Source organism: Lontra canadensis, unplaced genomic scaffold (assembly GCF_010015895.1).
Source record: "Lontra canadensis isolate GAN:19392208 unplaced genomic scaffold, GSC_riverotter_1.0 scaffold17, whole genome shotgun sequence".
NCBI lineage: Eukaryota > Metazoa > Chordata > Mammalia > Carnivora > Mustelidae > Lontra > Lontra canadensis.
Window position 1 is genome coordinate 1,158,995 of NW_022631011.1, and position 16,564 is coordinate 1,175,558.

Below are 16,564 nucleotides of genomic sequence, written 5' to 3' on the forward strand. Positions count from 1 at the left end.
ACAGTCTCCGTGCCCTGCCCTCATTTCAAACAGTGACGACGATGATGATGATAGATATCCGTAATAATATAAGTGGTTATTACATGCCTGGCTCTGGTCTAAGCACTTCACATACCTGTTTGATTCTCACAACAATTGTAATAGAATTGTTAGAAGAATTGTCAGAAGAAATTGAGACAGCTTGAGTAACCTGACGCAGTTTGAGCTGGAAGACCTGGGATGTTTAACCTCAGATGTCCAGCTTTAGAGTCCCTGCTTTTCAGAGTCCGAGCTGTCCTGCTCTGTAGTTTCCTTCAGGTTCATGTGGTGCTGCTAGCCATCAGCCTGGGATTTATGAACTAAACAATGATAAATAGCCGGTGCCCTTCTTATGTGATATATAATACTGGAGGGGAAACAGGACAGCTGACTGAAAATCTAATTAGAAAGGAGGGAAAGAGGAAGAAACATGCAGGACATTCTAAATGGTCTCTGCCTCAGAATATATTCTGTGAGGGTCAGAGAGATCGTCAAGTAAATTGAAGGATGAGGAAAAATGGCCAGCATTAGTTTGTTGACTAACTTGGCAGGTAGAGGAAATAGCCGACCTGGATGTCACATATTTGGCTGCCCATGCTGCTGCTGAGAGGATTTCCAGTATCTTTATCCTTTATCATTCGGGGCTACTCCCTAGGGGCTTGTATAACCAGAGCAGGTCACTTCTGGCTGGTGATGCCATCTCCTGTACTGGAAGTCAGGAATTCTGGGAAAGGTCATCCCCACTGTGCTTTGGTGACTCCTGTGCCATTGCTTTGTAAGCTTAGGGTGGGGGTGGGGGTTATTTGATGAGGCAACTCCTGTGGAACCTTAAGAGGTTGCCAGATGATTTTAGTTTTTGAGACTGCTATGTAAGCCAATACTAGAGGTCTTGTCCGGTCATAGCAGAATATGGCAACCCTGTACTTTGCTGCTTTCATTTAAATAGAATACCAGCACACCTTTCTTCTAGTTCTTCTGAGAGAGAGGATCTGACTGGCTGAGCTTAGCTGAGGGTCCTCTTCTATTCTAATCATCTCTGGCCAGAAGCTTAGAGTCCTAGCACAAAAACCTGACTCATGAGATTATCTTGATGGGTTGGGGGAAAGGAAGGAGCAAGTTCTCTGAAGTGGAAATTGTGGGCTGAGTAGTCAAGGACGATTATGATAACACATCATGTATTCAAAGCTTTCAAGATGCTAGAGAAGAAATTATTCAGTTCAGTGGTTGGTTGTATATAGCTTTTTTGTTGGTAGAAGTTTCTGAATTAACTAATTTGTAAATTAACTAGTTGTGAATTAACTTGGGACAAGCTCATAAGGTCTGATGACTGGGACCTCTGTCACTGCCACCCTCCTTTCTCCCTACGAAATAGTCTCTGTCAGAGCTAAGCACAGGGATGGAGCAGAGGCAGAATAGTCAGGGTTCTGAAGTTCAGAAAAGCCACCAGAGTGGCTTTTTTTTTTTTTTAATGATGTTTTATTTTAGAGAGTGAGGTTGCATTCGAGTGCCGGGGTGGGGGTTAACCGGGTGGAAGGGCAGAGGGAGAGAGGATCTCAAGCAGACTCCCCGATGAGTGCACAGCTCCACATGGGGCTCAGTCTCATGACCCTGAGATCATAACCTGAGCCGAAATCAAGAGTGGGACATTTAATTGACTGAGCTATCCAGGCATCCCCCATAGTGGCTTTTTTACCCTTGTCTTTCTCCTCCAGTTGCATAATTGTATACTGTGGGCTGTTGGTGCAGTCTTTTGGCAGTTCTTAAAAAGGTTCCTGCTATTATTTAACCTGGTTAATCTACTCTCCTTACTTCTCACCACTGAACTATGGAGATGGAGGAGGGATCTATTGTGGTAACATTTTTTTTTTTTTCTTTAAAGATTCTCTCTCCTCTCCTGCATTCCTCATCCCCTTCCTTTTGTGCATTGCGTTTATTATCTCCATGTGTGTCAGAGAACAAGAGTGAATGTGTGTGCAGTCTTAGTGTGTGGGCTAGTGAAAGAGAGTGAGTGATCGTAACTTTCTTGATAGATACTGGCAAACCAAATGCAGAAGAGCTTTTATGCTGAGTCTTAAGTAATTCTATAGCAGAAGATTTTCTGCGTAGAAGGCTTGGATGTTTGGTTCTTTACACATAGCAGGACTTGCCATTCTGGTAGCTTCGGGTGCTGTTAGGATATAGAGGGAGAATAGGAAGTTAATGGGGGGGGGTGTGAGGTTAGAATTCTTCATCCCTTTCATATGATTCAAAGTCTTGAGTGGACCTAATTGAAATTTCAGGACACAACTTCACTTGAGATCCTGTTTGTGAAAGCACGTTCCAAACTCAGTATTTAACTTAAATGGATAATTTTAAATAGTAAACCAAGGTATTCTTAGCTGTGGTAGATGCCTTTGCATTTGTTTGCACCTTAGGTCTGTGGCCTCCCTCCATGAATGTCTTTTCCATGACATTTCTAAGACTGTTCTAAATATAACATTCTTCAGAAGTTTCTCTTTTTTTAGCATTTTGCCTTTATTTTCCTGGATTGGATCTTAGTTACTTTATTTTTAAAATTTTTTTATTAAGATGTAATTTACATACCATAAAATTCAGCCTTTTAAAATGGCTTTGGTCTATTCACAGAGTTGTGCAAGCATCACCACCATCTAATTCCATAACATTTTCATCATTCCAAAAGAAACCCAGTACCCATTCGCAGTCACACGTCCTTCTTACATCCCGCCCTCAGCTTCCAGTAATCTGCTGTTTGTCTCTATGGATTTGTCTGTTTTAGACATTTCATAGAGATAGAATCATACACATGGCCTTTTCTGTCTGGCTCCCTTCATTTAACATAACCTTTTCAAGGTACATGTTGCAGCATGTGGTAGTGTTTTTTCCTTCTTATGGCTGATTAATAGTCCATTGTATGGAGTATACCACATTTTGTTTATTCATGAGTTTATGTGTATTTGGGTTGTTTGTACTCTTTGACTAGTATGAACATTCATCTGTGTATAAGTTTTGTGTGGACATATGTTTTCGGTTATTTTGGGTAGTTACCTAGGGATGGCATTACTGGGTACATGTGATAACTCTGTTTAAGTGTTTGGGGAACTGTCAAACTTTCCCCCAAACTACTACATTTTACATTTCTACTAGTAGTTATAAGAGTCCTAATTTCTCCATATCCTCACACACATGGGTGTAAAGTGGTATATCATTGTGGTTTTGATTTGCATTTACCTGGTGACTAATGGTGTTGAGTATCTTTGCTTGTGCTTATTGGGTATTTGTATATTTTCTTTGGGAAAATTTCTACTCAAACCTTTTGCCCATTTTTAAGCTTTCTTTTAAGTTTGAGTATTCATCAGATATATGGTTTGCAAATATTTTACTCATTTTTATGGACTGTCTTTTCACTTTTTCCATAATGTACTTTGAAGCACAAAAGTTTTTTTTTTAATTTTGACAAAATTTAATTTATAAATTTTTTCTTGCTTGTGATTTTGATAAATCATTGCTTAATCCAGTGTCATAAAGAGTTATGTCTGTTTTCATATAAGGGTTTATATTTGTAGTTCTAGTTTTAACATTTAGGTTGTTGAACCATTTTGAGTTAATTTTTGTTGATGGTGTGAGGTAGGGATTGAACTTCTTTTGCATATGGATATCCACTTTCACACATTATTTGTTGAAGTATGATTCTTTCTCCCTTGAGTTATCCTTACAGCTAGTCTCTTTTTCAAGTACCTGAATTTAAGAAATTACACAGTTGAAATAAAAGTGATATGTGGAATCAATTGGTATCATAGTCCGAACTATTCTCTATGAATGTTTACATTGAACCTCCACCCCTGGTAATGTGGCTTTTTTTTCCTCAGCTTTTTTTGGAAAAGTGGTTTGAAACAAATAAGAGTTTTTGTGACTTTGCAGAGAACAAGGTAAATCTAACATGGACATTCAGACTTCTCCATTTGATTATTCATATAGGTCAGTAAAAGCTGTTCTTGATTACATTACAGAAGGTTGTTTTTGCATGGTTATTGACTGACTTTGGCCAAATTATTTCAGTTCTTCTTTAACCTGGAAAATGTTGTTTTTAAAAAAAATATTTATTGAAAGTGTGTGTGTGTGTGTGTGTGTACATGCACATGCATGCATGCATGCACACAAGGGGGAGGAGAGGGAAAGGGAGAGAGAATCCTAAGCAGGTTCCACACTCCATGCTCAGTGCAGAGCCTGACACAGGGCTCAATCCCACAACCCTGAGATCATGACCTGAGCCAAATCAAGAGTCAGAAGCTTAAATGATTGAGCCATCCAGGCGCAACAACCTGGAAAATGTTTTTATGTCTTTGAAGATTTCTTTAGTTTGAGAGAGAGAGAGAGCGAGAGAGAGAGCACGCACTCGTACAAGTGCGTGAGCAGAAAGAGAGGCAGAGACAGATGGAGAGAGAGAATCCCAAGCACGCCCCATGCTGAGACTGGAGCTGCAATAGGGGCCTGTTCTCAAGACCCTGAGATCATGACCTGAGCTGAAATCAAGAGTTGGAAGTTTAACTGAGCCACTCAGGCGCCCCTGGAAAATGGTTTTAATAATGATTTTTATTCTTATCACCATTCCTCATTGTTTTTCCCAAATGAAAGCAATACCTGTGCAGGTAGTTCAGGAAAATTCAGAAGGAAAAATAAAAGCTCTTCCTTTCTTTCCCAGTAGATTCCACTCCTGATATAACTCACTGCCTTTTAACCATGCTTGGGTATTTCTGTTTTTAGTTTTTCTCTTTAGGCTAGTTCCCAAACTCAAAAACACCACACACATATTTTTCTGTATCTTAATTTTTCTTTAAATTCTGAGCAGTGTCTTCTGCTTGACTCTAGTAGATAAGAAGTTTAGATCATATGTTTTCCACTTTTCCTAGCATACTGATTTGTACTAGTTATACTTTTTATTATTTTTCTAAAGTTTTAAATTCCAGTTAATGTATAGTGTTTTACTAGTTTCAGGCATACAATTAGTGATTCAGTGCTTCTGTACATCAGGCAGTACATATCCCAAGTGCCCATTTTAATCCCCATCACCTAGTTCACCCATCCCCCCCTCCAGCTCTCCTCTGTTAACCCTCTGTTAAATATAGTTAAAAGTCTGTTTCTTGATTTGCCTCAGTTTCTCTTTCTTTCCCCTTCCCTCATTTGTTTTGTTTCTTAAATTGACAAATGAAATCATATGGTATGTGTCTTTTCTCTGACTTATTTTGCTTAGCATGTACTCTCTAGCTCCAACTCTGTCATTGCAAGTGTCAAGATTTCATTCTGTTTTATGGCTGAGTAATATTCCTCTGTGTGTTTGTGTTTGTATACATGCACACCACGTCTTTGTCATCTATTGATGGACACTTAGACTGCTTCTGTAATTTCGCTATTGTAGATAATACTGCTATGAATACTGGGTGCATGTATTCCTTTGAATTAGTATTTTTATATTCTTTGGGTAAAAACCTAGTGCAACTGCTGACTCGTAGATTAGTTCTATTTTTGTCTTTTTGAGGAACTTCCATACTGTTTTCCAGAGTGGCTGCCCTAGTTTGCATTCCGACTAAGAGCGCCAGAGGGTCCCCAAATACCACATACTTGCCAACACCTGTTGTTTCTTGTGTTACTGATTTTAGCCATTCCGAGAGGTGTGAGGTGATGTCTTATTGTAGTATTGACTTGCATTTTCCTGATGATGAGTGATGTTGAGCATCTTTGCATTGTGTCTGGCCATCTTTGTCTTCTACCAGTTACATTTTTGTTCCTAATTTTGCTGTTAGTTATTAACTTTTTCTAATAGTTAAACTTCTGTTTCTTGACCTATCAATTTTAGGCAGTATCTCTTCAGTTCCCAGTCTCGCAGAGGATTTAGTACCCATCTATTTCCCTTTGTTTCTCTTACCTCCAGTCTTCCTTTACTTCCAGCCTTCATTTTTTATTGCACTGTCAAGATTTTAGCATTTATATTATGGTTTATAACACATCTAAACTTTTCTGTGCTTCTATGGGAGGATTCTAGAAACTGAGTTTTGGACCGCCCTTTGTAGTATGTGTCCTGATAGAAATATTAGTCACTGTGAAACCAGATCACTTGGAGCTATAGAGGAACTTCTGTTACTATACCCTGGGCTTCTCAAAGGAGAAATGTAATAGAGTCCTGCTTGAGTGAGGAGAATTCATGGAAATTATCTTTTAAATTTAATATTGTAGTGTGTTCTCATATGTAACCATTCAACTTTTCTTGGTGAAGGGTTTTTCTGGAGCTCTCAACCTTTCTTTTCGAATTTGGGCAGCTTGCTTTCTAGATCTGCTGTACAGCTGTCATCCTGGGATTATATTGCACCTGGATTAGGTCTTTTGCTTGAATCCCTTGTCTTTTTTAAATTCCATTTTTGATATTACTGGAATATAATCTTGAGTAGTTGTTTTAGTATGGACATGTGATAAATGTCTAATTTCTTCATTGTCTGAAAATGACTTGCCTTTGTTCCTGATTGGAAGTTTAGATGTAGAATTACATATTTTGGTAATCGGTTTTTCCTACCGAATTTTGAAAGCTTTGCCCTAGGAACTTAAAACACCAGTGTTGCTAATAGAGTTGCATTACAAATCTGGTAATTATCCTTGTAGGCACCTTGTTTAGAATCTTTGTGGTGATCTTTTTATCTTTGGTATTTTGTGAAATGTGTCTAGTTGTAAACCTTTTTTTCATTCTTGGGGGCGGGTAACTTTTTAGCTCTAAGAGTCGTTTCAGTTATGGGGAGTAGCTTTTATTTCTTTGATTACTTTTTTCCCTCTTTTCTGTTTTATTTGAGACTTCAGGGGTGAAAGTTGGACTTCTAGATTGACTGAGGATTTCCTTGATTTTTGTCTTGAAACTCTTCTGCAGAATTTATTTCAATGATTATATTTTTAGTTTGTAGAAGCTTTATTTTTTCTTCCTTTCAATAACAACTTGTTCTCAGTTTATGGGGAAAAATACCTTGAAGTCTCTGAGGATGCTAATTCCTTTAAAAAGATCTCTTGAGCGAGTTCTCTTATTATAATCATGGTTTGTGTATTTGACTTTGCCAAATTTTTTTTGCCTATTTTTATATTGGGCTATCCATCTTTTTCATACTGATTTTACCCACAGTATGTAGACATACAAAATTATATATATATATATCTAAGTTTTTATGTACATAAAAATTTTATACAAATGGAATGATGCTGTATTTTTTTTGTTTATTATCGTTTTTAATTTTCCATTGTATGAATACCAATTTATCACTTCTCTTGTTGGAAATTTGTGTAGTTTCCATTTTTTTTTTCCTATTACAGGTCCCCAAATTTCTTATCCGAACTTCTGAAACACAGAATATTCTGAAAATGCAAATAAAGAAAAATTCTATAAACTTAATCTGCACTGATTTGACACTATTTGTAATTTTTTATTGATTTCATTTAATGTAAATATTTGTATGTTTCACTGCAGAAGTTCTAGAAGTAGAATTGCTGGGATTTAAGGATATGTGTGTCTTCAAAACAGTACTGGATGAGGTCAGATTATTTTCCAAAAAGAATTGTATCAGTATTTGCTCTTTCCAACAATGTAGAAGTTTTCATTACTTCGCTTTCTTGCTAACACTTCGATCACATTGAACGTTTTTGCGACTGAGTAAAAATTTCACTTGATGGTTTTTAATTTTTCCCTTTGTTTATGAAAGTGAGCATCTTTTATTATGCTTATTAACATTCTCTTAGCTCTTCTGAGATTCTCTTAGCTCTTCTGAGATTCTCTTACCTATTTCGTGTCTCTTGTCCATGTTTGTACTAGGTTTAAAAAACCTTTTTTCTTACTAATTTTAATAGTTCTATAATTGAATCTGTCTGTGCTTTCTGGATTCTTACCTTTTAATCTGCACTGACAGCACCATCACATTGTCTTAATATTCCCAACTCTGTAACAACTTCCACAAAAACAAACTTCTGTTGATATAGGGCTTTCGTGTAGGAAATATGTAGATCATGAGAATACATCTGGGTGAATTTTTTCAATATAACCAAATGCGGATGAAGAGAAGAGAACATCACCAGGACCCTAGAGTTACCTCCCAGTGACTAACCTCGGTCTCCTCATAGATAGTCTGTTCTTTGAAACTTATATAAATGGAACTGTATGGTGTATATATTTTTTGTGTCTTTTCCCCTCAATTTTATTTGCAAGATTTATTGGCATGTTGTTGTAATTTGTTCATTCCCTTCCACTGGCAAAATAGGGTTCCAGTTGCTTCACGTTCTTTCTTGTCCACTCTTTTAAACATTTTAGTGAATATTTAGTGGTTTTAATTTGTATTTTCTTAATGAGTAATGATGTTAAGTCCCTTTTAATATGTCTGTTGGCCATTTGGATATCTTTTGTGACATGACTTTGCTAATTTTTTTGCCCACCTTTATATGGTTTATCTGTCATTTTCCTACTGATTTGTAGGAATTCAGTACAGACCCCAGATACAGCTCTTGCAGGTTATATTTTGCAAGTAATCTTCTCATTTCCTCCGCCCTATAAGTGTATTCAAAGATCTTGACTTCTCAACCTATCCATTGCCCTTTTTCCACTGGCAGATACTTGCAGGGGAAAAGAGCCATTAAATGTTGTACTTCATTTTCTATACTTCCCTTCCTTTCACAGCATTGGTCTCTCAGGTCCTTGAGACTTTTTATAGTGCTTCATGTCTTTAGATGGATGTTTTTCACATTACCTTCAGTTTCTAAATTTTCATAGGGAAAGTTGGTCTCAAAGTCTACTCAATCATTGAGGGACAAGAAGTAGGCCAACTCTTCTTGCCTTGTAGTTCTTTAGGGTACTTCTTGGCTGTTTGAGCCTTTGTAATTTTAAAATCATTTTTCTAAGTTATACAGACACAAACATGCATGATCTATTGGGATTTTGATGGGAAATGCATTGAATCTATAAGTAACTTTGGAGAGAACTAAGGTTTCTTAACCGTGAACATTGTAATCTCCATTTATTTAGGCCTTTTACAATGTCTTTCATAAAGTTTTATAATTTTCTTCAACTAAGCTATTGCAAATATTTTGTTAGATTTATTTTTAGGTACCTTGTTTTTGTATCGAATCATAAATGGTATCTTTTCATAATTATATTTTCTACCTTGCTGGTGTATAGAAGTACGGTTTTGACTTTGTGTAACAACCTTGCTCTACTCCTAATTGTGATAAATTATCGATAGAATTCTTTTGGATTTTTGTGTAGACAGACCTATCTGTGAATAATGACCTCTCTGTTTCCTCCTTTCCAATTCTTATGCTTTTTTTTTTTTTCTTTCTTTTTCTTGTCTTAATGTGCTGGCTAGGATCTCCAGTACAGTGTTGAATAGAAGCGGTGATGGGGGCATCCTGATCTTGTTCCTGATTTTAAAGGGAATGCTTTCAAAGTTTCACAGTTAAGTATGATGCTTGTTGTAGGTTTATTGTAGATAATCTTTTCAGGTTAAGGATGTTCCTTTCTATTACTAGCTTGCTAATTTAAAAAAGTCATGAATGGATATTGAATTTTATCAAAAGCCTTCTCTGCATTTTTTTGAGATGATGATGTTTTCCCTTTGTAACCTGTTAATGGGGTGAAACTTGTGTGTTTCAAGCATAAAGTCAATCCTCATTTGTCTCTTTTCATTTTTGGACTCAAACTGAAGATAGTTAATTTAAGGTTTTTACTTCTTATAATTAGTAATATTGACCTAAAAAAATATGCTCTTCTTTTTCTGGAAGAATTTATGCAGGATTAGAATGATCTGTTTAAGTGATAGAACTCCCTGACAAAATTGTGACTGTGTTTTCTTTGTGGATTACTTCTTAACCACTGATTCAATTGCTATGCTTATAAGATTTCAATTTTCAAGCCATTTTTGGTAGGTTATATATTTATAAGAAGTTGTCTTTTTCATTCGTGTTCTTGAATTTATGGTATTAAGTTGTTAATCTCTAATTTTGTATCTGTAGTTGATGTCCCTTTTATCTTTTTTCTTTTAATGCCTTTTCTCTTGATCTCTCAAAAACTAAAAGCTTACCAATTTTTTAAAGACTTATCAGAGATCAAGTTTTTTATTTTTTTTTTTTTATGCTTTTCAATGTATGCTTCCTCCATTTCATTATTTTCTGCTTTTTATTTAATTTGTGCTTTTGGGGGGCACATTTTTATTCTTTCTGTAATTTCTTAAGTTGGATGCCTTGCTTTTTAATTTTCAGTGTTTTAACATAGGTCTCCATTGTTTTCCCTGCATCGCACAAGTTTTGATGTGCAGTGTTTTCATTATTTTCCACTTGTGAGTATTTTTCTGTTTTTCACTGTCCGTTCTTTGAGTTATTTTAAAAACATAGTTTCTTTAGTTATTGATTTGTAAATGTGTTGTAATTTGGAAGCATGATATGTATGATAGTGATCTTTTGAAATCTGTTAAGACTGTGGTCAGCTTTTGTTTTTGTTTGTACTTAGAGAGAATGTGATTTTTCAGTTGGAAGCACAAAGTTTTATATATGTCTGGTAGTTAGGCTTGTTAATTCTGTTTAAATCTTCTATATGTTTTTGGAGAGCAGATGTTAATGGATGTTAATCTTTTAGAAGATTAATCTTGGATGTTAAGATTGGATGTTAATCTTTTAGAAGAACATTTTTCCCCCAGTTTTCTCTTATAGTTTTACTAATTTCTAAAATATATTTTAAATTGTTGGTAGTACATGAAAGTTTAAGCTTATTTTTCCTGTTGAATTGGAGCGTTTACTCTCCGTACTAACTCTTTGTGCCCTTTGAATGCTCTTTGTATTATATACTACTGTTTTATATTATAGCTGTAATCTTCTCTTTTGGTCAACTAATTTTGCCTGATTTTTAAAATTCTCCCTATCCCTACATTTTTGTGTTCTTTTAGTTTTCTTTGTTATGAATATCAGGCTATTGGATTAAAAATATTAATCCGCTCTAGTAATCTTGGTCTTTGTAATTTTAAATTAAACTTTTTATTAAGAAAGTTGTTAATTTACTCACAGTTGTAAGAAGTAGTACAGAGATTTCACATACTCTTTACCAAGTTCTCACAGTGGCAACATCTTGCAAAACCTTAGAACAGTATCACAACAATACTACAAGGATATTGACATTGACACAATCAAGATTTAGGCCATTTCCATCACTATAAGGATCCCTCTTGTTGTCATTTTTATCACTACACCCACTTCCTTCCCATCCCCTTAATATCTTGGACCCAGTCATCTGTTTCTCATTTCTATGGTTTTATCTTTTCTAAGAATGTTATATAAATGGGATCATACAGTGTGTTGTGTTATGTTTTGGATTTGGTTTTAGCATCATTCTCTGGAGATTCATTCATGCTGTTTTATGTATTGATAGCTCATCGCATTTTATTGCTGAGTCGTATTTCATGGTTTGGATTCGTTTAACCATTTACCTGTTGAAAGACATCCATGTTGTTTAGAGTTTTGGGCTGTTAAAAATAAAAGTGCTTTAAGATTTCTGTATAGGTTTTTTTGGTGAACATAAGTTTTCATTTCTCTGGGATAAAAATACCCAGGAGTACAATTCCTGGGTTGTATGGTTATTGTATATATAGTTTTTTAAGAACTTGCCAAACTGTTTTCCAGAGTGGCTGTACCATTTTACATCCCTACCAGCAATGTATGGAGTGATCCAGTTTCTCTGCATCCTCGCCAGCATTTGGTGTTATCACTGTTTTTCATTTTAGTCATTCTGGTATGTATCTAGTGATACCTCAGTGAGGTTTCAATTTGCACTCCCCTAGTGGCTAATGATAACATATTTTCATGTGCTTATTTTTTATCTGTATATCCTTGTTGATGAAATGTTTCTTCATGCCTTTTGTCCTTTTTTAAATTGGATTTTTTTTTTCCTGTTGGAGTTTGAGAGTTCTAGATATATTCTAGATACTCATGCTTTGTTGGATATATGGTTTCCAAGTACTGTTGCCAAGCCTCTTGATTGTTTTTTCATCTTTTTAACGGGGTCTCGTAGAACACAAGGTTTTAATTTTGGTGAAGTCCAGTGTTTATTTTTCTCTTTTGTGGATTTTGCTTTGAATGTTAAGTCTAAGAATTCTTTGCCTAACCCTAGTTCCTGAGGATTTTCTTCTGTGTTTTTTCCTAAAAGTTTTATAGTTTTAGCCTAATGTTTAAGTCCGTGATCCATTTGGAGTTAATTTTTGTATAAAATGTACGACACAGTTGGATGTATAATTTGCTTCAGCACCATTTGTTGAAAGGCAGTCTTTCCTCCATTGAGTCACTTTTGCACCTTGGTCAAAAACTATTTGGGCATATTGTTTCTGTTTCTGGGTTCTCTGTTCTGTTCCATAGACCTGTGTGTTACCTTTGCTCATACAACGTACCACACAGTCTTGATAACAGAGCTAAATTGTGAAATGGAATGGACTGATTTCTGTCTCTGTTTTTTAAATTGTTTTAGCTCTTCTAGTTCTTTTGCCTTTATATATACCTTTTAGAATAATCTTAAATATAAAAAAGTCTTGGTGGAATTTGTTTGAAACTGTGTCACATCTGTGTCAGTTTAGGGAAAATTGATGTTTCTTTGTTGAGTCTTAAAAGCCATGAGAATCCATTCATTTAAATTTTCTTAGACTTCTTTTATTAGCATTGTATAATTTTCAGTATACAAGTCCTGTATGTATTTTGTTATATTTTTAAACAAATATTGTTGTTTTTAAACTTGTTTCTGTGTATTTTTTGTTAATACATAGGAATGTGATTCATATTTGTGTGTCACTCTTGTCTCCTGCAACTTTGCTGAACTCAGTTATTGGTTGTAAGAGTTGTTTTTTTAGATACTTTGGGATCTGCAAATACAGGCAATTTTTAAAATTTTTTTCCTGTCCCATCTGTATGCCTTTTATTTCCTCCTCTTGTCTTTACCCTTATCCAGAACGTATAGCACTATTCTGATTCATTTGGTGAGACTTGACATTCTTGTCTCATTCCCAATCTTAGGGTAATGCATTCGTCCTTTTACCATTAAGTGTAATGTTAGCTATAGATTCTTTTGTAGGTGATTTCTATCAGGTTAAGGAAGTTCTCTGTTCGTGTTCTTCTGAGAATTTTTATCATGAGTGAGTGTTAAATTTGTCAATGCTCTTTCTGCATTGACTGTTAAAATCATGTGTTTCTTTTTTAAGCTTTTAATAAGGGTATACTACCACAAACAAAAAAAGGGTATACTATACTGATTTCAAACACTAAACCAGCCTTGTAGTCCTAGAATAAACCTCACTTGGCAATGGTATAGAATTCTTTTTTTATATATTACTAAATTCTCTTTGCTAACATTTTGTTAAGTATTTTAGCATCTATATTTGTGATGGTTTGTAGTCTTATTTTTCATACTGTTTTTGTTTAGTTTGCCATCAGGGTAATGTTAGCTTTATAAAATGAATTTGGAAGTGTTCTGTCGTCTTCTATTTTCTGGAAGAAATTAGATTAGATTGGTGTTAATTCTTTAAATGTTTGGGTAGAATTATCCAGTAAAACCATTTAGGCCTGATCATTTACTTTTTAGGAGTTTTATTTTTTAACTCATTTTTTTGAAGATTTTATTATTAAAGAGCATGAATAGCAGGGGGAGGGAGAGAGAATCTCAGGCAGACTCCGTGCTGAGTGTGGAGCCTCAAGTGAGGCCCCATCTCACAACCCAGAGATCGTGACCTGAGCCACAATCAAGAGTTGGATGCTTAACTGAGCCACCCAGGTGCCCATATTTTGGGGAGTTTTAAAATTATGAATTAAATTTTCTGAGTAGTTGGAGGGTTATTCAAATGATCTATTTCATATTGGGTGAATTTCCTAATTTGTGTTTTTCAAGGTATTTGTCCTTTTCATGTGAATTACCAAATTCATGTGTCTAGTTGTTCTTAGTATTCCTGGGTTTTTTGTTTTTGTTTTTGTTTTTGTTTTTTTGATGTCTGTGGTTTCTGTGGTGATATTCACTAATCTTGCAGTTTTAATTGGAAAGTTTTATTTCATTTTTAAACTGCTCCCCACTCTGCCAACTTACATGCATGTCATTGTCTGCAGTTTCGTTCTGTCATTTCTTAGCCTTACAAATCTGATATTATAATTTTATACAGTAAATGTTTGTTTAAGCTAATAATTTTCCTCCCTAGGGCTTGTCATTTTCTTTGGTCATCGTTCTGCTATGTTAGATTCCTCTAAATTCTGGTTCAGCATTGATGGGCTTTTTACTTTTCCTTTCCTATGTTAGACATGCTTTCTTACTCATGGCTTTTGCACCTGCTGCATCTGAGGTCTTGGAATGCTTTTCCCAGATACTCTTTGGGTATCTTCTTAATCCTTCAGTTACTTATTCATTTATCTCCTGAGGGAGACCGTCTCTCTTTAAGATTGCAAATCCTTTACCTCTTCATTCCCTGTTCTTTTCTCTCATTATTTTTGTCCTTTGTATTCATCACCACCTGCCATATAATATATTTTATTTTTATAAGTTTTTCTAAAGATTTTATTTATTTATTTGACAGAGATCACGAGTAGGCAGAGGGGCAGGCCGCAGGGGTTGGTCGGGGGAGCGGGAAGCAGGCTTCCTGTTGAGTAGAGAGCCCTATGTGGGCCTTGATCCCAGGACCCTGAGATCATGACCTGAGCCGGAGGCAGAGGCTTAACCCACTGAGTCACCCACGCGCCCCTTTATGATAAATTTTAATCTGTCAAGCTCCTCAACTCATTCATTGAAATTTTATTTTATTTATGCAATTTAGGGTCATTGACATCTTTTCAGTATTTACTATTTTTATCTAGTAACGATACATTTCTTAATTTATTCAAGGGTTCTTTTATGTCTTGTTTTTATGTAGCTATTGGAAAATTTTTAAATTTATGCCTTTGTATTTTAGATTTTGTTATTAGACTCATTTTTAAATACTGTTTTTCCTGATGAGTCACTCGAAAATCTGTTCGATGTGTAGATAACTCAGTGAATTTCTTAAGTTAGTTTTAGGTCTTATTTTTCAGTGGGTAATAAATATTTTCAGTATAGAAAGTTCTGTCATTTGTAAATTATTAATATTGCTTCTTTAAAAATCTGTATTGTGTAGAAACCTTAGAATAATTTTAAATGAGAAAACATCTTTTATGGGTCTTTATTTCTAGTGAGTGTTTGATCTTTAAAGATGGTATTTGTTCTTGGTTTCTGATAGCTATCGTCTCTCATGTTAACAGAGTTTCATTCTGTTCCTGTTTATTGAGAGGTTTTATCAGTAATGGTTAGGACTTTTGCAAATGCCCTTTTGGCATTTATGCAGATTAACCATATGGCATTTTTTGAGCCAATAAATCTTTTTGTATTGCTTTCCTTATTTTAACAATTTTCAGAATAACGAGTTGGTTTCTCAACATCCTGTTAACAGAGATCAGTGAGGTTTTTTTTTTTTTTTTGAGGTCTTGGGCTACTGGATTGTTTTCTGTGTCCTTCTGACAAGATGCCGGTAGTCTTTGATAACTTCTTTGCTTTCTGGTGTGATCAAATGTTCTAGGCTCATCATGTGCATTTTCTACCCCAGACTTGCAATTAGCTATTTCCTCAAGGAGCCTAGGTTCCTTTTGTGGGAAATGGTATTTAGACCATAGTCTGTTTTTCCCTGCCTCAAACAAACAATTTTTACTTAATTAAATCTAGAATACTTTCAGATTTATGGAAAAGTTGGGAAGATAGTATAGAGAGTTGTTGTATAACCCACAACTAGTTTCCCCCATTCAAACAAACTTTTTATTGTGGAAACATCTTACAAAGGTAGAGAATTCCCCTTGTACCCTGTACCAAGTTTTTTGTTTGTTTGTTTTTGGCGTCTCCACTCATTTCCTCCAATAATTTTTTTCAAGTTTCAGGTAATATTTTTTATTATTTGCTTAATCAAGGTATATTGATGTATAACATTATATTGGTTTCAGGTGTATGCATTGCAAAATGATTACCACAATAAATCTAGTAGAGATTTATCACCTTATAGTTACCAAAAATATTTTTTTGTGTGTGATGAGGACTTTTGAGATCTCCCTTAGCAACTTTCAGATATACAATTTTTTTAAAATTGGGCATGGAGTGAGCTTGAACTCATGACCCTGAGATCAGGACCTGAACTGAAATCAAGAGTTGGTGCTTAACTGATTGAGCCACCAACAATATGCGCTTATTAACTGTGCTCATTATGCTGAACATTATATCCCCATAACATATTTGTTTTATAACTGAAAGTTGGTACCTTTTGATCCCCTTCACCCATTTTCCCCCACACCGCCCCATCAGAACCACCAGTCTGTTTTCTGTATCTGTGAGCTTGGTGTTCTTGTTTTTGTTCTGTTTTTAGATTCCACATGTAAGTGAGATCCTATGGTATTTGCCCTCTTCTGTCTGAATTATTTCACTTAGCATAATGCCCTCAGGGTCCATCCATGTTGTCATAAAATGGCAAGA

General features: G+C 35.3%; 1 protein-coding gene across 7 annotated transcripts in view; it reads left to right on the forward strand.

Annotated features, from left to right (window-relative positions):
- Nucleotides 1–16,564, forward strand: part of PIAS2 (protein inhibitor of activated STAT 2) — a 90,308-nt gene that overhangs the window by 2,497 nt on the left and 71,247 nt on the right. Inside the window, exon 1 of one of the 7 annotated variants that reach the window (XM_032859468.1) lies at nucleotides 11,765–11,806. The exons of the other annotated variants lie outside the window; for them this stretch is intronic. The gene's annotated coding sequence lies outside the window, so the exon portion shown is untranslated. Of the gene's footprint in view, nucleotides 1–11,764; nucleotides 11,807–16,564 lie in introns of those variants that run through there. 7 annotated transcript variants of the gene reach the window in all.